We start from the raw sequence: 20,010 nt of genomic DNA on the forward strand, positions 1-20,010 counted from the left end.
TGTATGTCGCACAAATTAGAGCACCTCCACAAGCCCGACAGTGTGCAAATCTTAGTATAGCCCAAGTGACCACCATCAATAACACCGAGACGCACATAGCACACGACTGGGCGACTAGGATATAATCCTGTTCACCACCCGACCCTTACAGCAGAAGTGCTTGGCTCATCTCTGACGCCGCATGTTTATCTATGTATGTCACCAGACTGCATATGCCGCATAAGGCAATCCACGACCAGGTATTTCACCTATGCACGAAACAATATAGAAACGAAAAACCCTGCCGACAAAGGCGATAGGACAGGTTCTAAACATGAGCCAACGCACTCATCACTGTTGGTAAACTTCTACAATCCTAATTGACAGGACATACTTGCCCAACCGTATATGCAACATAACATCTCAATCTCTCGCCTAATTCTAACTAAAATGTGCTTGTATTACATCTACCCTAATGTACTGTATAACTTTGCAACGCTGGAGGATTGCCTTTGGGGTACCTCTTTCGCAACTGTTACCTGTTTACGCACTACAAAAATAAAGAATTAAAAAAAATTAAAAAAAATAATGGGAGGGGATGGGGGAGGAGAGAAATCACTTTTTGGTATACATACACGCAAAGAAAACTTCCATGTATTTCATTGTGCATTTTTCATTGTAAACACAAATTGCAAAGCTGCAGATGTCTTGTCTGTTACTTTTGCAAGCTTTCTCCGTCTAACCCTGCACAGACTTTCTGTGTCTGTCAAATCACAGACTTCATAATGCAGCTCAGTGAGAAGTCTTTGCAAGCTCGGAGCAATTGCTGCTTCTTGAGTTTAGCTCCACTGAGCTAACAGCCAGGAGGTATCAGGACCTGTTGTCTGCTTAAAAGCCAGGGCGATATTACAAGCTTAATTTATAAATGTGCACATTTCTATTGAAATCTGCACTTTTTCTAAAATGAAAAAAAGAGGACACACTCTTCACGCATAATGCATTTCAGGAAGCCAAAGTGTTTTAGCGGTCTGGACTGTTATTTAGGTATTTAGCCAAAACTACATGATGTATGCCTAGGGAAACAAAACATCTTTTAGATTGCTTTTTATTTTATTTTTACTAAAAATGAATACGATTTTTCACTGTCAGATTTTAGGTGAACTAGTAGCTGATTGAGGTATTTCTGTTATCAAGCACACGGTACCCGAGGATTATCTTTCACTTTTTTGTAACTTTAATTTTCTTATTTATGGTTTTTGGTTCCTAAGGAAAAAAAGTTCCTAAGAAAAAAAAATAATGACCAGCATCTCTTATACAGTTTTACTGTATATAATGTTAAACAATATTCAGATGTTCATGTGTGTAGTATCACCTCAATCTGCTTACATCATTACTGTTCCATCATTCTTCATTAATCTTGTATCCTTATTTCGACCTTCCATTTTGCTTTCTGACCCATTTTATTTGGTTCAAGGGAATGATGTCAGATGGGGAAAACATCACCACAAACATTGACATTTCCGTGTATTTCATAAAAGTTCAGTTCGTTCTTTTTATTTTTTTTTTACTTTTTGAGGAATTTCAGCAGGGCACCCATCTAAGGGCCTGTCTCATTTCGTAAAATTTACTGACAATTATCAATGTATGCCAGTCATCATTTTTTGTGTAACCGAAAGCTACACTATGTTTGTACAGGCTCTCTAAATCATGCTGATCAGACAACAGCTGAGTGACCAATTCCATTTTAAATGTGCTTGGGATTTGTGTATGATTGACCTATTTAATGCTGAAAGAATTCAATGCCTTGATGTCTTGGCACTGAAGTCAACAGTAGTTGCAGTACAGTCTTGCTCTTGTATTCAATAAAAGAGAAGTCAGCATGTGATATGCAACTGAATCAGATTTTGTTCCCCAGTGGGTTTGATAATATAAATCTAGAAGCCAGGCATGGGTCTTTTACGGAAAGCAACTATATACCAATTTGTATAATTTTCTTCAGATGAGGCCTACAGCTGTCTGCGAGCCTGTGCATTAGGAAACATAATATTCTTATTTTTTTTTTTTTTTTTTGCTTTTAACCCCTTAAGGACACATGGCATGTGTGACATGTCATGATTCCCTTTTATTCCAGAAGTTTGGTCCTTAAGGGGTTAAAGCTGTAATACATTGGGGTTGTGGTGTACATGTCTTGACAACGATGTACTGCGTGTGTGTGTTTTGTAATATGTATTTTTACTAGCACACAAGAATAGTAAAGTATAGTGGAAGTGAGAAAAATGCTTCTGCTGGTTGCAAATTCTATGAGAGAAACTGGATATTTTAATATATAAGGGGAATGGAATACTTGCATTTGTTTACTTACGATTACAGATAATACAATCACACAAAAATAAATTCAGCGCGGAAGCAAAGTGATAATAGTCCAAAAGCAGCTGGAACACCAATACGGAGTCTCTCTTTTCCGATCAGAAAATTGGATAAAAACAGGGGGGTAGGTGCAGCGCTTCAGTAATCCTTACAACGTATATGTGAAGAGAACCAGAGAAGAAATAATAGTGTAGTATTTAAAACTGTAGTGGTGATAAATAAAATAAAAGATGTGCACTCACACTTTCCTGGAGCTTCAATACAGCTCCAGCGTATGCGCCTGGGCGGAATAATCCCCGCCTATGGATCAAGTGCAGAGGCAATTCTTTAAGTTATAGATGTGGTAGGGGGTATCCTCATAAAAAACAAACAAATAAAAATCGTATATGGTGAAGTATGTAGAGCTATGAAGCAAGGGTAGGTAAAAACTATAAAATGTGCACTCATGTGTAATGGTGTCGTAAAACCTGGCTCCTCTGATAGCGCTTGAAGTGGTATGATCCCCACTCAAGGATACAGGTGTAAATGCAAGTTCTTCCCTCCGTGTATATGTGGAGATAAAGAAACAGAACCACAATAGTGTACACCGTAAAAAATGAGTGTAAGCAGAAATAAATAATTTAAGCCTACTCACATGCTAATGAGCAAGTTCCGGTTTGCTCAATCCAAAGCGCTTGGGTGGTATGATCCCCACCAGTGATATAGCTCCATAAAATCCAACAGCAGCAAAGTATGGTCCAATTAAAAAAGTACTTTAATGTTAAAAAATATATAATAAAAGAAATACAATATATAATAAAATAGTGATAAAAAAAGTTATAAACAATACACTTAATGTGTTTCTCCTTGGATAGACTTTATCAAAAGTGTTTGTAAAAAAAAAAAAAAAAAATACACTTTTGATAAAGCCTATCCAAGGAGAAATGCGTTAAGTGTATTGTTTATAACTTTTTTATCACTATTTTATTATATATTGTATTTCTTTAATGTTAAAGAAAATATAATAAAAGTACTTTTTTAATTGGACCATACTTTGCTGCTGTTGGATTGTTTGGAGCTATATCCCTGGTGGGGATCATACCATAACGTTCAAAATATATTAGTTAATTTGCATAATTTTAGTCATTTGTATCCCATTTTGAGGAACAAATCACACCAAATATTTTTTTTTCTTTTTCTTTTGAATCAACAGCCCAAAAAACTGCTTGCTGATTGGAGTTTTTTTTTTTGCAGTGCATATTAGGATAACATACAGGCATGTGGTACCCCAAAGGCATTCCACTTGCGTAGTTCAAAACATAGGTAACAATGGGGTATATAGGAACAGTGCACAATTTTTATTTTTAAATACAAGAGGATCATGCTAGGTAGGTATGTATAGAAGTCACGAGTTTATCAATCTTAAGTATATAACTCAATATTTAACAACATATTTGTATGTTACTTTACAGGTTGGCTTTGTGAGACGTTTAAGTATTACCATTACTTGTAGACAGGCTTAGTTAGTTCTATCTCTAATGCAGCGGTATCATCCATAAAAGGTTTTGGAACAATGCTCTATAATATCAGGTTAATGACATGAGAAGGAGAGTTAAGGGTAGAGCTGCAGCGTGTGTCAGCGCATAGGTGGCAGGTTAGTGAGAAAAGAGTGCAGTGGGATGGTAAGTGATCGGGAAGAAAAAGCGAGCAATAAACATACTGTAGCGTGTTTGTTTTGAGGCCCCATTCCCAGTTGCTTGTCTCTAATGTCGTAAGATAGCAGTTAGCGTGTCCTTTACTCGGCATATGCTGCGGGGCATTGCGTTGTGTCTCTTGGTGGTTGTCCCTTGGTTCTTTGCTGGGTTGCAGGCCTGAGCCGGAGTAGCTGGTTGTTCTGATGTCGTGGCAGCACCGATTCCGGGGCCACCTGTCTTCAGCCCCAGGCCTTAGTAGGGGCTCTTGCCCAATTGCCATTGGTCCCTGCAACAGGGCCGTGGTCCCGGGGTCTTCCCCCTGGGGGTATGGCAGGCTGTAGAGGAGTTCCTCCTGGTGAGCCCCCAGCTCAGAAGAAGGGTGAGCGGCCCCATCCGCCGCGCCGTCATCGTGGGTGGCTCGTTAAGCCAGGTTACCAGTGCCCTGCTCCCGGTGAGTCTCCGGTCATAGTTGCCGCTGCTAGACATGAATTGCCCAATGCTTGTTATCGCATGTGCCCGACCTGGTAGTGCAAGCATAATGCAGTGGACTCTGCGTTCTTGTTCCCGCTCTCTTGGCTGCCGCCATCTTAGGTTGGGCCTTGGGCCTGCACGATGATTTGGCAGTACCTCCAAGTGTGGCGTCGTGGCTCGGACCGGGATCACCCCTCCAGTCCAAAGGGGGAAGGGGATCGGGACCGGTTCCGCCGGTGTTCCACTCGCTTGTCGGGCTCCGTTGGGCAGGATAGTGGAGCGGCGGCCGTCCACTCCACTCACCGCCAGGCGGGCCCCCACCTGTGTAGCAGGGATCTCTCCTCCGAGGGACTATAACCCCACCGGCAAGCCTCTCCTCGGCTCCGGTAGCCCATTCATGTCGAGGGTCGCGGATGTTGAGCGTTTATTTCCTCTATAAAAGTCGATTAACGGATCAATTGTGTCATGATGTGCGGGAGCTGATCTCTCTTGCGACCGCTCGGCTTGGCGGCCCGGCCCCTCCCCCGATTGGAGTATTTTTAATTACATATTATTATGTATCAATGTGAATTTGGACACACACTTTTCAGTGTTAGTGTTTGTGATATTGTTAGTTGTGCATACTCTTCTCTGAAAAGCAGCGGGTTGTGATGGTTTTCATTGTGTATGCTCTTGATTAAAAAGGAGCAGGAATTTATATTGTTACATAAATACTATATTTATAAATGATATGGGCCTGTAAGACTTATATTTCCTGTATCATATACTTGTTATAAAATGTGTTATATAAAGATTTCAAAATAAGCCGTTTACCTGCAAGTGGAGGTCAGGTAAAAGCTGGGAAATCTTATTTTCTCTGTGATATAAAACATATATGAAAAGTGACTGAGCACAGTTTTGATTTTCATTATTAATTATTATTATTATTATAGTTCTAGTTCTTATTAGTATTGTTTTTTTTTCCAGTTGGCAGAGCCTCTTAAAAAGAAAAATGCCAAAGGACCTGCTAAGCATTTTTAATGGGAGTCTCCAGTGCCAGGAAAACAAACCGTTTTCCTGGAACTGCAGGTCCCCTCTCCCTCCCACCCCCCATCCCAAGTTGCTGAAGGGGTTAAAACACCTTCAGTGACTTACCTGTATCCTGCGCCGATGTCCCTCGGCGCTGGGTCAGGCTCCGCCTACGCTCCTCCCCCGCCGACGTCAGCTGGCGGGGGAGACCTATTGCGCATGCACGGCCGGCGGCGGGGGAGACCTAATGTGCACGCGCATTAGGCCTCCCCATAGGAAAGCATTGAATAATGCTTTCAATGCTTTCCTATGGGGATTTCGGCAACGCTAGAGGTCGTCACATAGCGTGAGGACGTCCAGCATCATTATAACACTATGAACACGAAAGTGTCCTGTAGTGGCTGTCTAGTAGGCAGCCACTAGAGGAGCACTTAACCCTGCAAGGTAAATATTGCAGTTTATGAAAACTGCAATAATTACACTTGCAGGGTTAAGGGTAGTGGGAGTTGGCACCCAGACCACTCCAATGGCAGAAGTGGTCAGGGTACCTGGAGTGTCCCTTTAATATTTTTTATTTGCCTCCATTCACTTTGCCACAGCCAGTCAGTAATGGGTTTTGTCAAAGCATCCAACATCAGTTTTCCAAGGTCACCTCTATTGATAATATTTAAAATCAAGCCAATGGTGAAATGGCTGTTTTGGGGGGGTGGGTTTAGCAAAGGTGAGTTCCTCGCTGCCATCCTCATTCTTCAGCTCCTGGCATTTTAAGATTAAGAAAAAGAAAAAATTGGGTGACAGAGTTGCTTAAACCTTCGCTGAGTGTCTTAAGACATTACGAGTATTTCCCTAAGCTTATGTTATGTCTTCCTTTATTAACAGATCGAGTCATGCCTGCCTTAATAAATTATACCGTGGGCACAATGACATTTAAATTGTCAGTCTAGTAGCAAAATTACAATTAAAAAGAGAATAAACACTTATTAGTAGTTGTTTTTTTCCCTAATCTAGTTGAATCGTTCTGACTTTTCTTAGCATCGATTCTCTTACCCACTGGTGCCAACTGAGAGGTCATTACAGTAAGGACACAGAGTGTTATAACCCAGAGAGATAAGAGGCTTTTCAGTAAAACTGCTCACACTACATTTTTGTTCATTAAATTGTTCCCTTCAGTAAAAATGCAAATGAGATCTAACTCATTTAACTGTGTTCTTTGCACCAAAAATTCTGTTAGTTTCCACGCTAAGCAAACCCTGGAGTTTTTATTCTGAAATATCTGCCAACGGAGGTATAATATCATAAAAAAAAGTTTAGCATTGCATAATATTACTACATGAAGACTGCATTGGAGACAATATTTTTGTGCATATTGGCTTAAGAACAGTAGCCTTGAGCATACTGTGTATACCTGGATAATTTGCTTGTGCAAGAAGAAAGCTGCTTACTTTTCTGTTATGTTTTTTTTTTTATATTGTATATTATTTAGAAATACATTATTGCATATATTGCTAGATTTGTACTTATTTTATACCATTAAAGGATCACTATAGTGCCAGGAAAACAAACTCGTTTTCCTGACACTATAGTCCGTGAGGGTGCCCCACCCTCAGGGTTCCACTCCCGCCGGGCTGAAGGGGGAGGAAAGGGTTAAACACTCACCTTTCTCCATCACAGCTCCCCCTGCGGCCACCATCACAGCTCCCCCTGCGGCCACCATCACAGCTCCCCCTGCGGCCCCCAGCACACCCAGCTGTCTGCCCGGCCCCAGGTGCCGACGGCCCACCGGCAAATTTCCCGATATCCCGGTGGGCCAGTCTGGCCCTGCCTGGTATAGATAAATACTAATTGGTCAATCCAATCAGTTTACTGTCTGAACATTTAAAGCAACACTATACAAACGTATTCCTAATGCTATATCCCCTACCTCTGTTGGTGTTCATCCCCCCTTGCAGAGGTTTAAAAGGTATATTTTACATAAATTACATCCCACAGCTCTGCCGTTCCTCCTTTTTAACTCTTTGGTGATCATCAATGTTGATGACCTCAGCCAAACCAATGCTTTCTTATAGGGAAGCATTGGGAGGCGCTGCAAAAGTCAAATGCACTCAATGAGAGTCATTAGCGCTATATCAGAGTATAACTTGGTTATAGCTGCGAAAGCTCCTCTGGTGGCTGACTTCCTGACACTTAGTAGAAGCGAGTTCAGTCTACAATGAAACATTGCCTGTAAAATGGCTCATAGTGTTCATAGTTGCAGGGTTAAACAGACAGGGACATTGCACCCAGCAGTCGGGGTGCCTGCAGAGTCCTTTTAAGCCTTGAATTATGGTTTAATTTCCCAATTGATCTGTGGCATATATTTAATAAAGACATTACAAACCTTAAAATATACAGTACTTCTTGTTAAACAGCTATATTAGGATCAGAGTTGTTTCTCTTAATCCCATAAATCAAATTATAGAATCATTTTCAGTTAATACATTATTTACGATAGTGAGCAATCCAATTAGTGAGACTCATACCTTGCTGTTGGGATTTACCCTGTTAGATGCCCACCTGCTCTTTATGTGCAACATTGCACGTTACATTGTGGGGACCACACATCCTGTTAGGTGAGTGCATGAGCTATGCGGGGTAGTATATGACTAAACATCCTCCCACTCTACAGCCGTTACAGCCGAGGAAAAACATAAAGCCTTGTTAAATACTTCAGCGAAAAGCGTATTTTTGGATTTCAAATTCTTTCTGACATCCAAGTCATTACCTGTTATATGCACCCTGCATACTGAATGCTGTGCTTTGTGATTACATCTGAGACTCTATGCCTACCACTGAACGAGTCACTCTATGTGACTTCAAAAAGTCATTAATAGCACATCTTATCCATTGCAGTACAACATAGTAAGAAAATATCGAGTTAAATACAGCAATGAATAAATGTGTGTGGACTTGTCATCAAAAATGTACTATCACTACTTATTGTCTTAAATACACAAATGTGTGGACGTCACAAATAAGTATAAAGAAATAAATGATTGCACTCACAGGATGGTCCGAATGTCCAGCTGCCTTATTTTATGTTTTTATCTAGTATATATTATTATTTAGAAATTCTTAACAAATCCATGTATGTGAACAGAAGTCTCAGACCACCACAATAAAAAAAATGACAAAATCTATCTACCTATCTATCTATATACACACACACCATGTAAAGTTGTGGTGTCATCATAGCACCGTAGCATATTCCTATCCTGCTCCTGCTAGATCCAACCCTAACAATTAGGAGTCAAAGAGATGTAAAATTAATCTTTCCAGGACCTCCACAAAACATTTATCCAGAACAAAGAGACATGGTACAATCAACAACTCAACATTTCATACTTCATTATGAAACTGGTATTGGTTGTGGTTATTCTAAGGTAAACACAGTTTCTGTTGAGGTTGGCCACTGCAGGCAGTTTCAGCTCTGTGACTAGTAATCAGAACGCAGTACATGTGTGTCTCTGCTGTATGTATGATTGCAATGTGTTATTCTGCTTTACCTCCTAACATTTCAAATCGACAAAGAGGGACACTCTAAGTTTAGGGGTTTAAGTGGGGGAGTGGCCAGGGGCTGTTCTGGACAATTTTTGATGACTTACTTATAACAATACAACTAAAATGTAATTTTGAACAAGAATAATATATTTTATTTACACAGACTGATTTCTAAACACATTTATTTTAGTTTACCTTACTGTGAGTATTATATAACTGCGAAGCGCTGTTACACACACAGACACACCACCAATATGGAGCTCATAGACAGGGCTAAAAAAGTGGGACAGAGGGATTTGGGGCCAAAACAGGGACTGTTCTATAATACATTGCTAAATGGCTTACCTAATTACCGGGCCAGAGTACACCTTGCATCATAACCACTACAGCAGGCTGTAATGGTTATGATGTGTGAATTAACCCTATAATATTCACTGAAAGGACAACAGAGTGAGAACGTTTCAACATCATTTATAGATGATCATTCAGTGTTTTTTTTTTTACTTGTGAAATGATAGATAGTCTTCCTCCCGCACAAATTAAAATCTTCCCTAAGCCTAAAGTCCTTTAAGAGATCCCTCTCTACATACCTCAAAACAGAATGCACCTGTCATGGTTGATTATATATTTCCTACCTGTTCTATGTTAAATTTTTATATATTGTATATTAATATTGTATTTGTATTTTATTGTACAGTAACTGTAACAATGCAATGATTTGTGGACCCAGGACATACTTGAAAACGAGAGAAATCTCAATGTATCTTTCCTGGTAAAATATTTTATAAATAATAAATAAATGTGAAGCAATGATAAACTGGTAAAATCTTTTTTTCTACATTCTAACACAGTGATGTTTTTTTTATTTCTTTTTTTTACATTACTCATCAATATTTTAAAGAGGCTCTCTAAATACCATAACCACTACAAAGCACTTACTATGGGCAGTGCACCATAACCACTAGAGCATGTTTTAGTGGTTTTGATGCGTAGAGTGCCTCTTGAAGTTTTATATGCTTTTTTCAAGTGTTTACAATGTTGCAATGTTTATGAACTCTATGCATTATCAGTCTTCTGAAAATGGCATTATTAATAATTTATGTAAAGAAGCTGGGGATTAAGCATTATATAAGAATAGTTAAATAAATGCATTACACACAGACATTTAACATAACTAGGGTAATATTGTAAGTTGCTGAAATAAAATGATTTGTCTTTATACATTATATATCAGAATAATCACCCTTCAGATATGGAAATGCTATAGAAAACGACTTTCTTCCTGCAAATGTTATTGGAAAAAAATTATGTTTTTTTTGCAATGTATGCAAGTGTTATGTTTCTAGTACATTTCATTATTGTGTGTTATGTTCCATAAAGCTTTTTGGTGTTGTTGGCTGCAGATCTGTTCATAATCTGGAAGTCTAAACACTCTCATGAACACTGATGTATTAAAATAAAACTCCTAACCAAGCTAGGAGGATTAGAAACGTTTTTTTTATGAGTCGTATTAAGGTACCATTGAGCAGTTAGGTGTCATTTTTTTTTTTAAAGGAAAATCAAACTAAAAAGAAAAGATCAAATAAATCACTTCCATCATTTGTATGTTTAGTAAATTTAAAGCAAATCAAATGTGTAACTTAGTAGTCTGTGCAAAGTCTATGTTTGTAACATATTTCCTTAGGATGCGCAGAACACCATAACCACTACAGCTTATTGACGTTGTTATCGTGCAAGGAGGCTACAAACACTTTTTGTCAATTTGGAAATGCCTAAACAGATTTAGTAAAGAAAACTCCAGCATACTTAAACATATTATGGATACATAATTAGGAAGGTGAAACTTCCTTATATGACATCCCAAGGAGTGGATATGGGCATTGTTACTGAGGAATGCTTTTTTTTTTTTTTTGACAGCCTGAAATATTTTTTTTAGGACCTGCAGCCATAAAGCAATGCACCAATAAACTCCAAGCACCATAACTACTACAACATTCACCACCCCATTTATTGTTTGCTAATAGTTTCACATCTTACCTTCCGCCAGGTGCCAGTCACATTCTATATGAAAGCCGAAAACTCTCTGCTTTGAGCTAAGCTCAGTAGTGCAAGCCTGAATGTGACGCTCTTAGCCAATGAGCTAATAGTTGCTTCTAAAATGAGCTTCCAGCTCTCGAATGACGAAAGCAGCCAGTGCCCAGGAGACCCCAGATAAGATGTCAAAATGTTACATTGGGAGGCACAAGGCCAACCTAACACCACAACCACTGCAGCACACTGATTGGCCCCAATCTTTTCTGTTACGATAGCTTGTTGTTTGGCCTCAGGTGGTGAAATTGACAATGTTCAAGGTGATACTGTTGCCACTAATACTCTGCATATGATCGCTATGGTTACTAATCCACAATTCCACAAGTGCTCTAGGTGTTCGATTATGAGGCACAAATTTTTCCCCCAGCACGAGGATTATTTTTTTGCTATAGGACCTGTGCATCGACTCCTGTTTCATGAACTAGTCATACATTATTCTGACACTTACAGACCCAGATACATTGTAACAGCTTATGATTCCCCTTTTTTCAGTTTCGGGTTCAACGTTTTTTTGTTGTTTTTTTTAATCTGGATCACAGAGAAATGTATTCCATAAATACAAACATATACTGGCAAACTGTCATCTGTATGAAAACTAAAGATTTCTAGAAGCGCTGTTTATATATGTAACTCTTATTATACATAGTTGTGATGACACAACCCTCTTAAAATAATTCAATGAACAGTATTTTAAGACTGTAAGCAGGAAGCATCTTTGTTGATGTTAGTTTTGTTATAACTTTTATTTATATCATCTTTCAGGGTCTTTATGAAAGCTGTGTCTGAAGCGATGTGGTGAAATCAAGTTACCATAGATTTGGGAAATATTGGTAAGATTCTATGTATTATTTAAGATTTTCTTTTTATATTGTATATAGTACATTTATTTGGTATTTACAATTTATTGACTCTGAAATGTAAGTAAAAGTAAGCTTTGTCAGGGGACTGTTATCGGGAAAACATATTTAGTGATAGATTTTTATTTATTTATTTTTCTTACAATTCAATATTTATTGCTTAAGCTATATACAGAATAGCAAGACTTATGGTGATATGGTACAGAAAATGAATGGAGCATAGGGAAAATGTTACAAATTATATCTGTATTTTAAATGTTATATTCTGTATCATCCATACTTGGGCAGTTGTCTGGATTGTTTTTTTTCTATGGTGTGTGATTTTACCCTTAATAGCTTTATACACTACGGGCGGGGGGGGGGGGGGGGGGGGGGGGGTGACAAGAGTGCAGGGGGGGAACTAGAGCAGGTACCGGGGTGGAGGATTTCATTATTCTCTACCCGGTCTGTCTGTGTGCCTGTCTGTCTTGTCTGTGTACCTGCCTGTCTGCATTTCTGTGTGCCTGCCTGTCTGTCTCTGTGCCTTTCTGTGTGTGTGCCTGACTGCCTGTCTGTGTGCCTGCCTGTCTGTGTTCCTGCGTGACTGTCTGCATGACTGTCTGCCTGTCTGCGTGACTGTCCGCCTGTGTCTGACTGTAACTGTATGTGTGACTGTCTGCCTGTACCTGTGTATGTCTGTCTGCCTGTTACTGAGTGTGTGTGTGTGTGTGTGTGTGTGGGCCTGTAACTGCGTTTGACTGTGTGCCTGTAACTGAGCGTGTGTGACTGTCTGCCTGTAGCTGCGTGTGTGTGTGTGTGTGACTGTCTGCCTGTAACAGTGTGTGTGACTGTCTGCCTGTAACTGTGTGTGAGGGGGTGCATGGATTTTGTAGAAGGGGACGGGGGATTTTGTATTGGGACTGGGGTCTTGTATAAGGGGGGCTGAGCAGGGGTTTGTAGAAGGGGTGTAGGACAGGGGTTTTGTAGGAAAGGGGCAGGACAGGGGTTTGGTAGAAGGGGCAGGGCAGGGATTTTGTAGAAGGAGAGCAGGACAGGGGTTTTGTAGGAAAGGGTCAGGACAGGGGTTTTGTAGAAGGGGGCTGACAGGGGTTTTACAAAGTTTACAAATTTGTGCAATACATTTAAAAAAAGAAACCATTAAACATTTTTACAGGTGTTTTATTTTTTTATTTTTTGGGAGAGTGGGGGGAGAGTGGGGAGAGGGTGGGGGGGGGGGGGTGCCAAACACAATATCCGTCCCGGGTGCCAAATGCTCTCGGTACGCCCCTTGCTGACACTCTCAGCCAGTGAGCAGGCCAACAAGCTAAACCATCCACTGCTGGGCATAGCTCAAAGCAGACACCATATGTCTCTTATAGAGGTGGTTACCGGCAACCGGGAGACCTCAAACTGTGAGCAAATTGTTACTTACATGTGGGATGTGCCAGCTCACTGCAATGGTTATAATGTTTAGAAAGTTCCTTTAATAAACAATGCTACTGTGTTAAATGGTCCCTAAAATGTGCACTCTAAGATCATAATTACTACAATTCTTTGTAGGGTTTGTGATCCCATGAGTGTTTGGGTGCTGTCACCCCATTTTCTGACAAACAAGCAGGCATATTTTTTTAACTATTCACCCTCTGGCTGCTCGCTCTTCCAGGAGGCAAATAATATGGATATTCAGCATCCAGATTTTAGTTGTCTGGTAGTATTTGAAATTTGATGGACAGTTATGTCAATTCAGATGCTGAATGCCAAAAACTGATCAGCGTCTGCATTAAGACATCCAAATGCACCTAGAGGGGACTGGATTATTTTTGTTATTCCAGACTGAAATCATTCGGATTTAATGAATAACCTGGCAGTGAACTTTAAATTTTAGCCTAAATGAAAACATAGCTGACAAAGATACAATTTTAAGAATAGGACATTATGGTCAAGAATTTTAAAATGACATTGACGCTTGTCAAGTAATTTAGGGGGGAATAATGGGTAGTGTCATAAATCATTACAATAATTCTAAACCAACATAGCCTTACCAGAGAAAATTTTATTGGATATTTGTACTCCCATTACGGTCTCTTTAAAATCTAGACGGTGTTATTGGAGTTCAGTTTTGGAGGTTCTTTTTGGATGCATCCAAGAGCCTAATAAGATAACTTTCATGATTCAAAAATCTTAGCAGGTGGCATTAATGTCCATTTATGATTCTACTGGTATTTTATCTTTTAGGCAGTTGTGTCAGATTATGTTTTCTTTAACACAAGGACAGTAGTCACAAGCAGAAGGATGCGTCCCAGTGGAAACAGGGCTTGTCATTGCTGTTTGGAGTTTGCCATGTTGCGTTGTCATGTCTGACTGTATCTATCTTGTCATTACCGATGTTTGGGAGATTCTCTGTGATGAGTGAAACAGAGGCATCCATGTAGGATGTTCGTAAATGTAAAAAAAATACTTATTTTGTTTTTTTGTTGTTGTCTGAAAATATGGCATGAGTTCTTCATTTAGTTTTTTTTTTATATATATATATATATATATATACAGTTTTGAGTATACAACTGCTTAGATGATCCTTTTGAGATCGGTCTTGTTGCTTGTCAGGTGAATCAATGAGAGAATATTATGTGAGATTAGGGAATATTAGTTATTTATATTTCAAAAGCATCAACATGCTACATTGCTGTACAATGGTTATATATAAACCGTAGAAGTAAATGTTGACATATTTTAACAATCACTTGTTTCTTTGTCCTAATTATTACCATCTATGAATGTTCTATCACTTGTTTACCATCTTAAATTTACTATGTATTTCTGACTGTAATTCCCAGGGTATAACATACCTTCCAAGTATCCCCATTTAGGAAAGACTGTCCATATTTTGGGCCGAAATTCCTTTGTTCCTCTTTTCTAGGAGCTCCATATTGTCGGTGTGTCTGAATGTATAACAGAGCTCCAGAGCAATAATAGTCACAGTAATGTGTCTTAAAGCTACGATAAATGTATTTAGAAATCAGTATCATGTAAATAAGCTACATTATTCTTGATCTAAATTACATTTTGGTTGCACTAGCACCCCTAAAATGAAATGTTCCTCTTTGTCTATTTGACATGTTGGAAGGTATGGTATGTAAAATTATACCCTAATGGAAGTCTGTGTACCTATTAAAACTATGTGAGAAAGGAGACCTGTAACAATTTATGTGAGGAATGGGTATACCAAAACTGTCTTAGTCCGCAATATCTTTATTTTATTATTTTTTTAACGTCTGTTGCTTGCTGCCTAAAATTGGTGTATAGCCACAAAGCTGAACTAAACTGGTATGACCATATTACGTAGAAAGAAAAGGGAAAACTAGCATGATTTTATGCATTTAAATGTTGATTGTCTTTTTAAGGGCAGAGAACTACAGTTTATTATTATTATTATTTATATAGTGCCTGCGTATTCAGTAGCACTGTACAAATTACATGGTTTCACAAATTTTTCACTCAGACCTTCATCAATTTAATTTTAGTTATTTTATTAGCATCTTACCAATATATTTCTTGTAGCGCAGAGGTAGTACAATACACAATATCTCCGCTGGTAGAAAGAGGTAGGTAGGAACAGCATACAATAATCCAGGTAGCGTTACAATAATCCCTTCCTCCCAAGAACTAGACGTCACATAGTCTGGGAGTCAACTGAGCTTTTATTCCACAGTCACAGTATTTATGCAGTTCCCCATGCAAGGGGTTTACAAACTGGTATTGCAGGGGTTTTAATTAAGGGGACTGTGTGGGAAACTGACCATGCAAGGCTATTTCCCATCATGCCCTGCTGTAATTGAGAGATAATCACTTAGGAATGTACTGTTAATTGGATTATCTCTCAGTACAGCAAAATATTACATTTTACACAAATTATCTGAATGACCCCTTTAATTAGATAGCTGGGATCTGAGCGAACCATCTGGTGAAATACCGCTCAGATCCCTTCACTAGCATGAGAAAGCCATTCAAATTAAGTTTCATACGAACACATATTGCAATGTTTCCATAGACAGTGTTTTAATTTGGAGAACAGTGTCTGATTTAGACGAATGAACATTTTATACGAATGAACATTTTATACAAATGACATGGAAGGTCAGCGATGTTCGTGAAGTCGAGTAGCCGATTTTAGTTCCAGGCACTCGACAACCAAACACCGCTGGGCTTTCATAAACAAAGATGGCCGCCGCCCCGGCATACGGATGGCGGCCACCCGTAAAACACATTAATGAGCGGTGGATACAGTGTTACAATCCTTAATGGGAGACCCACGACCCCCTTGTGTGGTCTCCCATCCGGTAGTTTATTCGTTTCACGAACAGTGTTGAGATTCACTGTTTACGAATGCTCTCTTCCGCATACTAAGCAGAACATAGAATACAGATAGATTCCTGCAGTCTTAAGGGCAACAATATCACAGGAATATAAATACATTCTTAAGTGGCTAGGTTTGCCACATTTCTCAACTGTGCAATATTACTTACTTAGAACCCTCCCTTCACACTCTCTGGGCTGTGTCTGTATCATATTCGCAAGCAAAGAGAGTGTAGCTGCGTAAACTGTATGTATGTTATAGCTGTCGAACCTGGAACTATGGCCTGGAGGACTACATGATATAGTGAACATTGCACTGCCTTACTGGAAGAGAGAATGAAGACAAAGATGGTCACTGCATCCATCCTATCTACTTGGATTAAGTAAGAGGCACGGGCTGTCAGATTGTCAATGAAGCAGGTGATGGCAGAAAGATACAAATAGGCGCAAAAAACAAAAATGTGTCTATAAAATCACCTTTGACCTGAGCTTTTTATATACCCCAGCCACGAGTCTTTAAAAATAGTTTTTGTGTCTCTTTTTACCTTCATTCAATCCTCTAGCTTTCTTTTGTTTCGAAACAATTAGATTAAAACAATAGCTTCTCAATATGTGCAGGCCTCCTTAGGGACGTTACCTGTTTGAAAGCTAGATGGGTGAATCATGGAAATGATGACTGAATGGGAGAGCGAATGCATTTTATTGATCACTGTTGCTTGGCAGTGTTATCTTCAGCAACCATTTATAGTCTTTGCAATCATCCATTCATTGCTTTACTGCTGACTTTGGCATCTCTTCACAAGGCAGAAAATACATCAGTAGGATGTTCCTGAGAGACATCTACTGCTATTTCCAGGAACTTTCTTTTAAAGAACAGCCAAAGAGATATCCACTTGCATAGGCAACCCTTTCATTACCTAATGGACCAATGTCGTCTAGTACTAGGATATTTAGGATGTATTCACTGAACTGGGAATTGTGGAATTAAAGGGAAACTATAGTCACCAGAACAACTGCAGCTAATTGTTCTGGTGTGTATAGTCAGTCCCTGCAGGCCTTTTAATGTAAACACTGACTTTTCAGAGAAAAGCCACCTCCAGTGGCAGTCACTCAGATGGCTACTAGAGGTGCTTTCCTAAACAGTGCTGGACAACATCCCCACACTCTGCATAGAGATGCTGAACGTTCCCTATAGAGATACATTGATTCAATGCATCTCTATGAGGAAATGCTGATTGGCTAGGGTGGTGTTTGACTGCGCCCATGCCCTGCCTCCTTGGCTGAGATCATCAGAATTGGCAATCTCAGCCAATCCAATGCTTTCCTATGGGAATGCATTGGCCAAGATTGCCAGTTGTGATGATCTCAGCCATGGCGGGGGATCGGGGGCAGAGCCAGCGACACTGGAATAAAGGTAAGATTTATATATTTTTAAGGGAGGGGGCTATCATGTTTTTTTATGTCAGGAATACATGCTTGTGTTCCTTACCCTATAGTGCTCCTTTAACAAGTTTAGGACAAAATAATTTTAAATGTGGCTATTTTGCAACTTCTTTGACAGTTGACCACTTCTTCTAATGGATAAAATTGTCACTGAAATTTGAAAAGAAAACCCTTCCTGATGCACCTAGTTTTCCATTGTTTATATATTATAATTAAACCAGGCAGAATTATCCTATTGGTGACCGTTACTCAATGCTGTACAGCAAGAGCCACTTATTATACATTAAATAAATTTAGGTTATCCTTCCTAGATGCCCTTCACAAATTTATTCTGCAAATGTATTAACATCTTGCTCCCTACTGATTGGCAGGGGAGGGAAGGAGGGCAAGTGCTGTGGGGTAACCAGTTCCTTCACAGCACAATACTAAAATATATATTATGTGTTTTATTATTTTATTTAGTTCTTGGCAGTGTTCTTGCAGTAATCGTATAACATTTTTAATAAAAAAAATTAGAAAAGTTACAGACTGTGTTGGGATGTGCTTATTTAGTTTCACATTAAACTTTTTTTTTATTTTTTGTTGTTGACTCCCAGGAAAAAGTAACCTGCCCTCCTGATCTGCTCAACTTAAAGGACATTGCAGTCCCTAGAGCATGTCAGCTTGCTGAAGTTTTTTGAGGGGATAACTGTGTGTGTCCTCTGGCTTATTTTTTTTAAAAGTGCCGATTTCAAGAGAAATTGTCACTTTCATGAATCCCATTGGTAACACCTCCTTACTGTCAAGCAGATAGCTGGAATGGTTTCATTTCTCACTTGCTATCAAATGTATTAGTTCAAAGAGAAGGTAAGTAATTCTCATAAAAAATGATTGGTTTTAATTGCGGTGATTGCATGTGCTGTATGTGTGTGTGAATATTTCTCTATGAGAAGTATCTGATTGGATATAAATCATCAGTAATGATGACTCCACAAGAGGCGGATTGGAGGTGCTGCGTGTGTGTGTGTGTGTGTGTGTGTATATTTATATATACACACACACACACATATAATATGTGTGTATGTATGTATATATATATATAAATATACACACACATATACATATAATACGTATATATATATATATAAAAATCCAAAGTAATCCTGCACTCACGCTTAAAGTATCCCAAAAAATCCGGGTGCTAGCATGCCATGGCTAGTGTTATATATCCATCCAAAAAGGCAGGAGCACTCACTTGTTAAAAATCCAAATTTTATTAAAGATGTTACAATAAAATTTGGATTTTTAACAAGTGAGTGCTCCTGCCTTTTTGGATGGATATATATATATATATATATATATATATATATATATATATATATATATATACACTCACATTTATTTCCTATATAGGTATAATATATTATAATTAAAGCATTTGATAATATATTATAAATATATAATGCATATATATGATTTAATTATAAGTGTATTGTGAGATATATGTGTATATATCTCAAAGTACAGCTATAATGAAATCATATATATGCATATATATATTTGTTTTTTTTACTTTTTAGCAGCCCGGGGGACTGTTTGACAGCTCAGACAGTCCCGCTGCTGTCAGCTCCATAGACTCCTATTGTGGCCATGTGGTCATGGTGATCACATGGCCCTGGAGGGCAGCGGTGGCCGGACCTGATGCAGGGGGACTGCTAGGGTCACCGGCAGTCCCCCCTGACCGTGATGGCTGTTTATCGCCGGTCCAGGTAAGTCCAAGGCTCTTATTTCCCGAGGACGTAGCTAGGTCCTTAACAACCGTTTTTTTGTCGGACGTACCTAGTGCGTCCACGGTTGTTAAGGGAATATACAGGGAGTGCAGAATTATTAGGCAAATTAGTATTTTGACCACATCATCCTCTTTATGCATGTTGTCTTACTCCAAGCTGTATAGGCTCGAAAGCCTACTACCAATTAAGCATATTAGGTGATGTGCATCTCTGTAATGAGAAGGGGTGTGGTCTAATGACATCAACACCCTATATCAGGTGTGCATAATTATTAGGCAACTTCCTTTCCTTTGGCAAAATGGGTCAAAAGAAGGACTTGACAGGCTCAGAAAAGTCAAAAATAGTGAGATATCTTGCAGAGGGATACAGCACTCTTAAAATTGCAAAGCTTCTGAAGCGTGATCATCGAACAATCAAGCGTTTCATTCAAAATAGTCAACAGGGTCGCAAGAAGCGTGTGGAGAAACCAAGGCGCAAAATAAC

At 39.1% G+C, this 20,010-nt stretch overlaps 1 protein-coding gene across 3 annotated transcripts in view; it reads left to right on the forward strand.

Annotated features, from left to right (window-relative positions):
• Positions 1–20,010, forward strand: part of FYN (FYN proto-oncogene, Src family tyrosine kinase) — a 276,468-nt gene that overhangs the window by 97,057 nt on the left and 159,401 nt on the right. For all 3 annotated transcript variants that reach the window (XM_063443505.1, XM_063443507.1, XM_063443506.1), the window contains one exon: positions 11,889–11,956. The gene's annotated coding sequence lies outside the window, so the exon portion shown is untranslated. The remainder of the gene's footprint in view (positions 1–11,888; positions 11,957–20,010) is intronic.

This window comes from Pelobates fuscus, chromosome 2, assembly GCF_036172605.1.
Source record: "Pelobates fuscus isolate aPelFus1 chromosome 2, aPelFus1.pri, whole genome shotgun sequence".
Classification (NCBI taxonomy): Eukaryota; Metazoa; Chordata; class Amphibia; order Anura; family Pelobatidae; genus Pelobates; species Pelobates fuscus.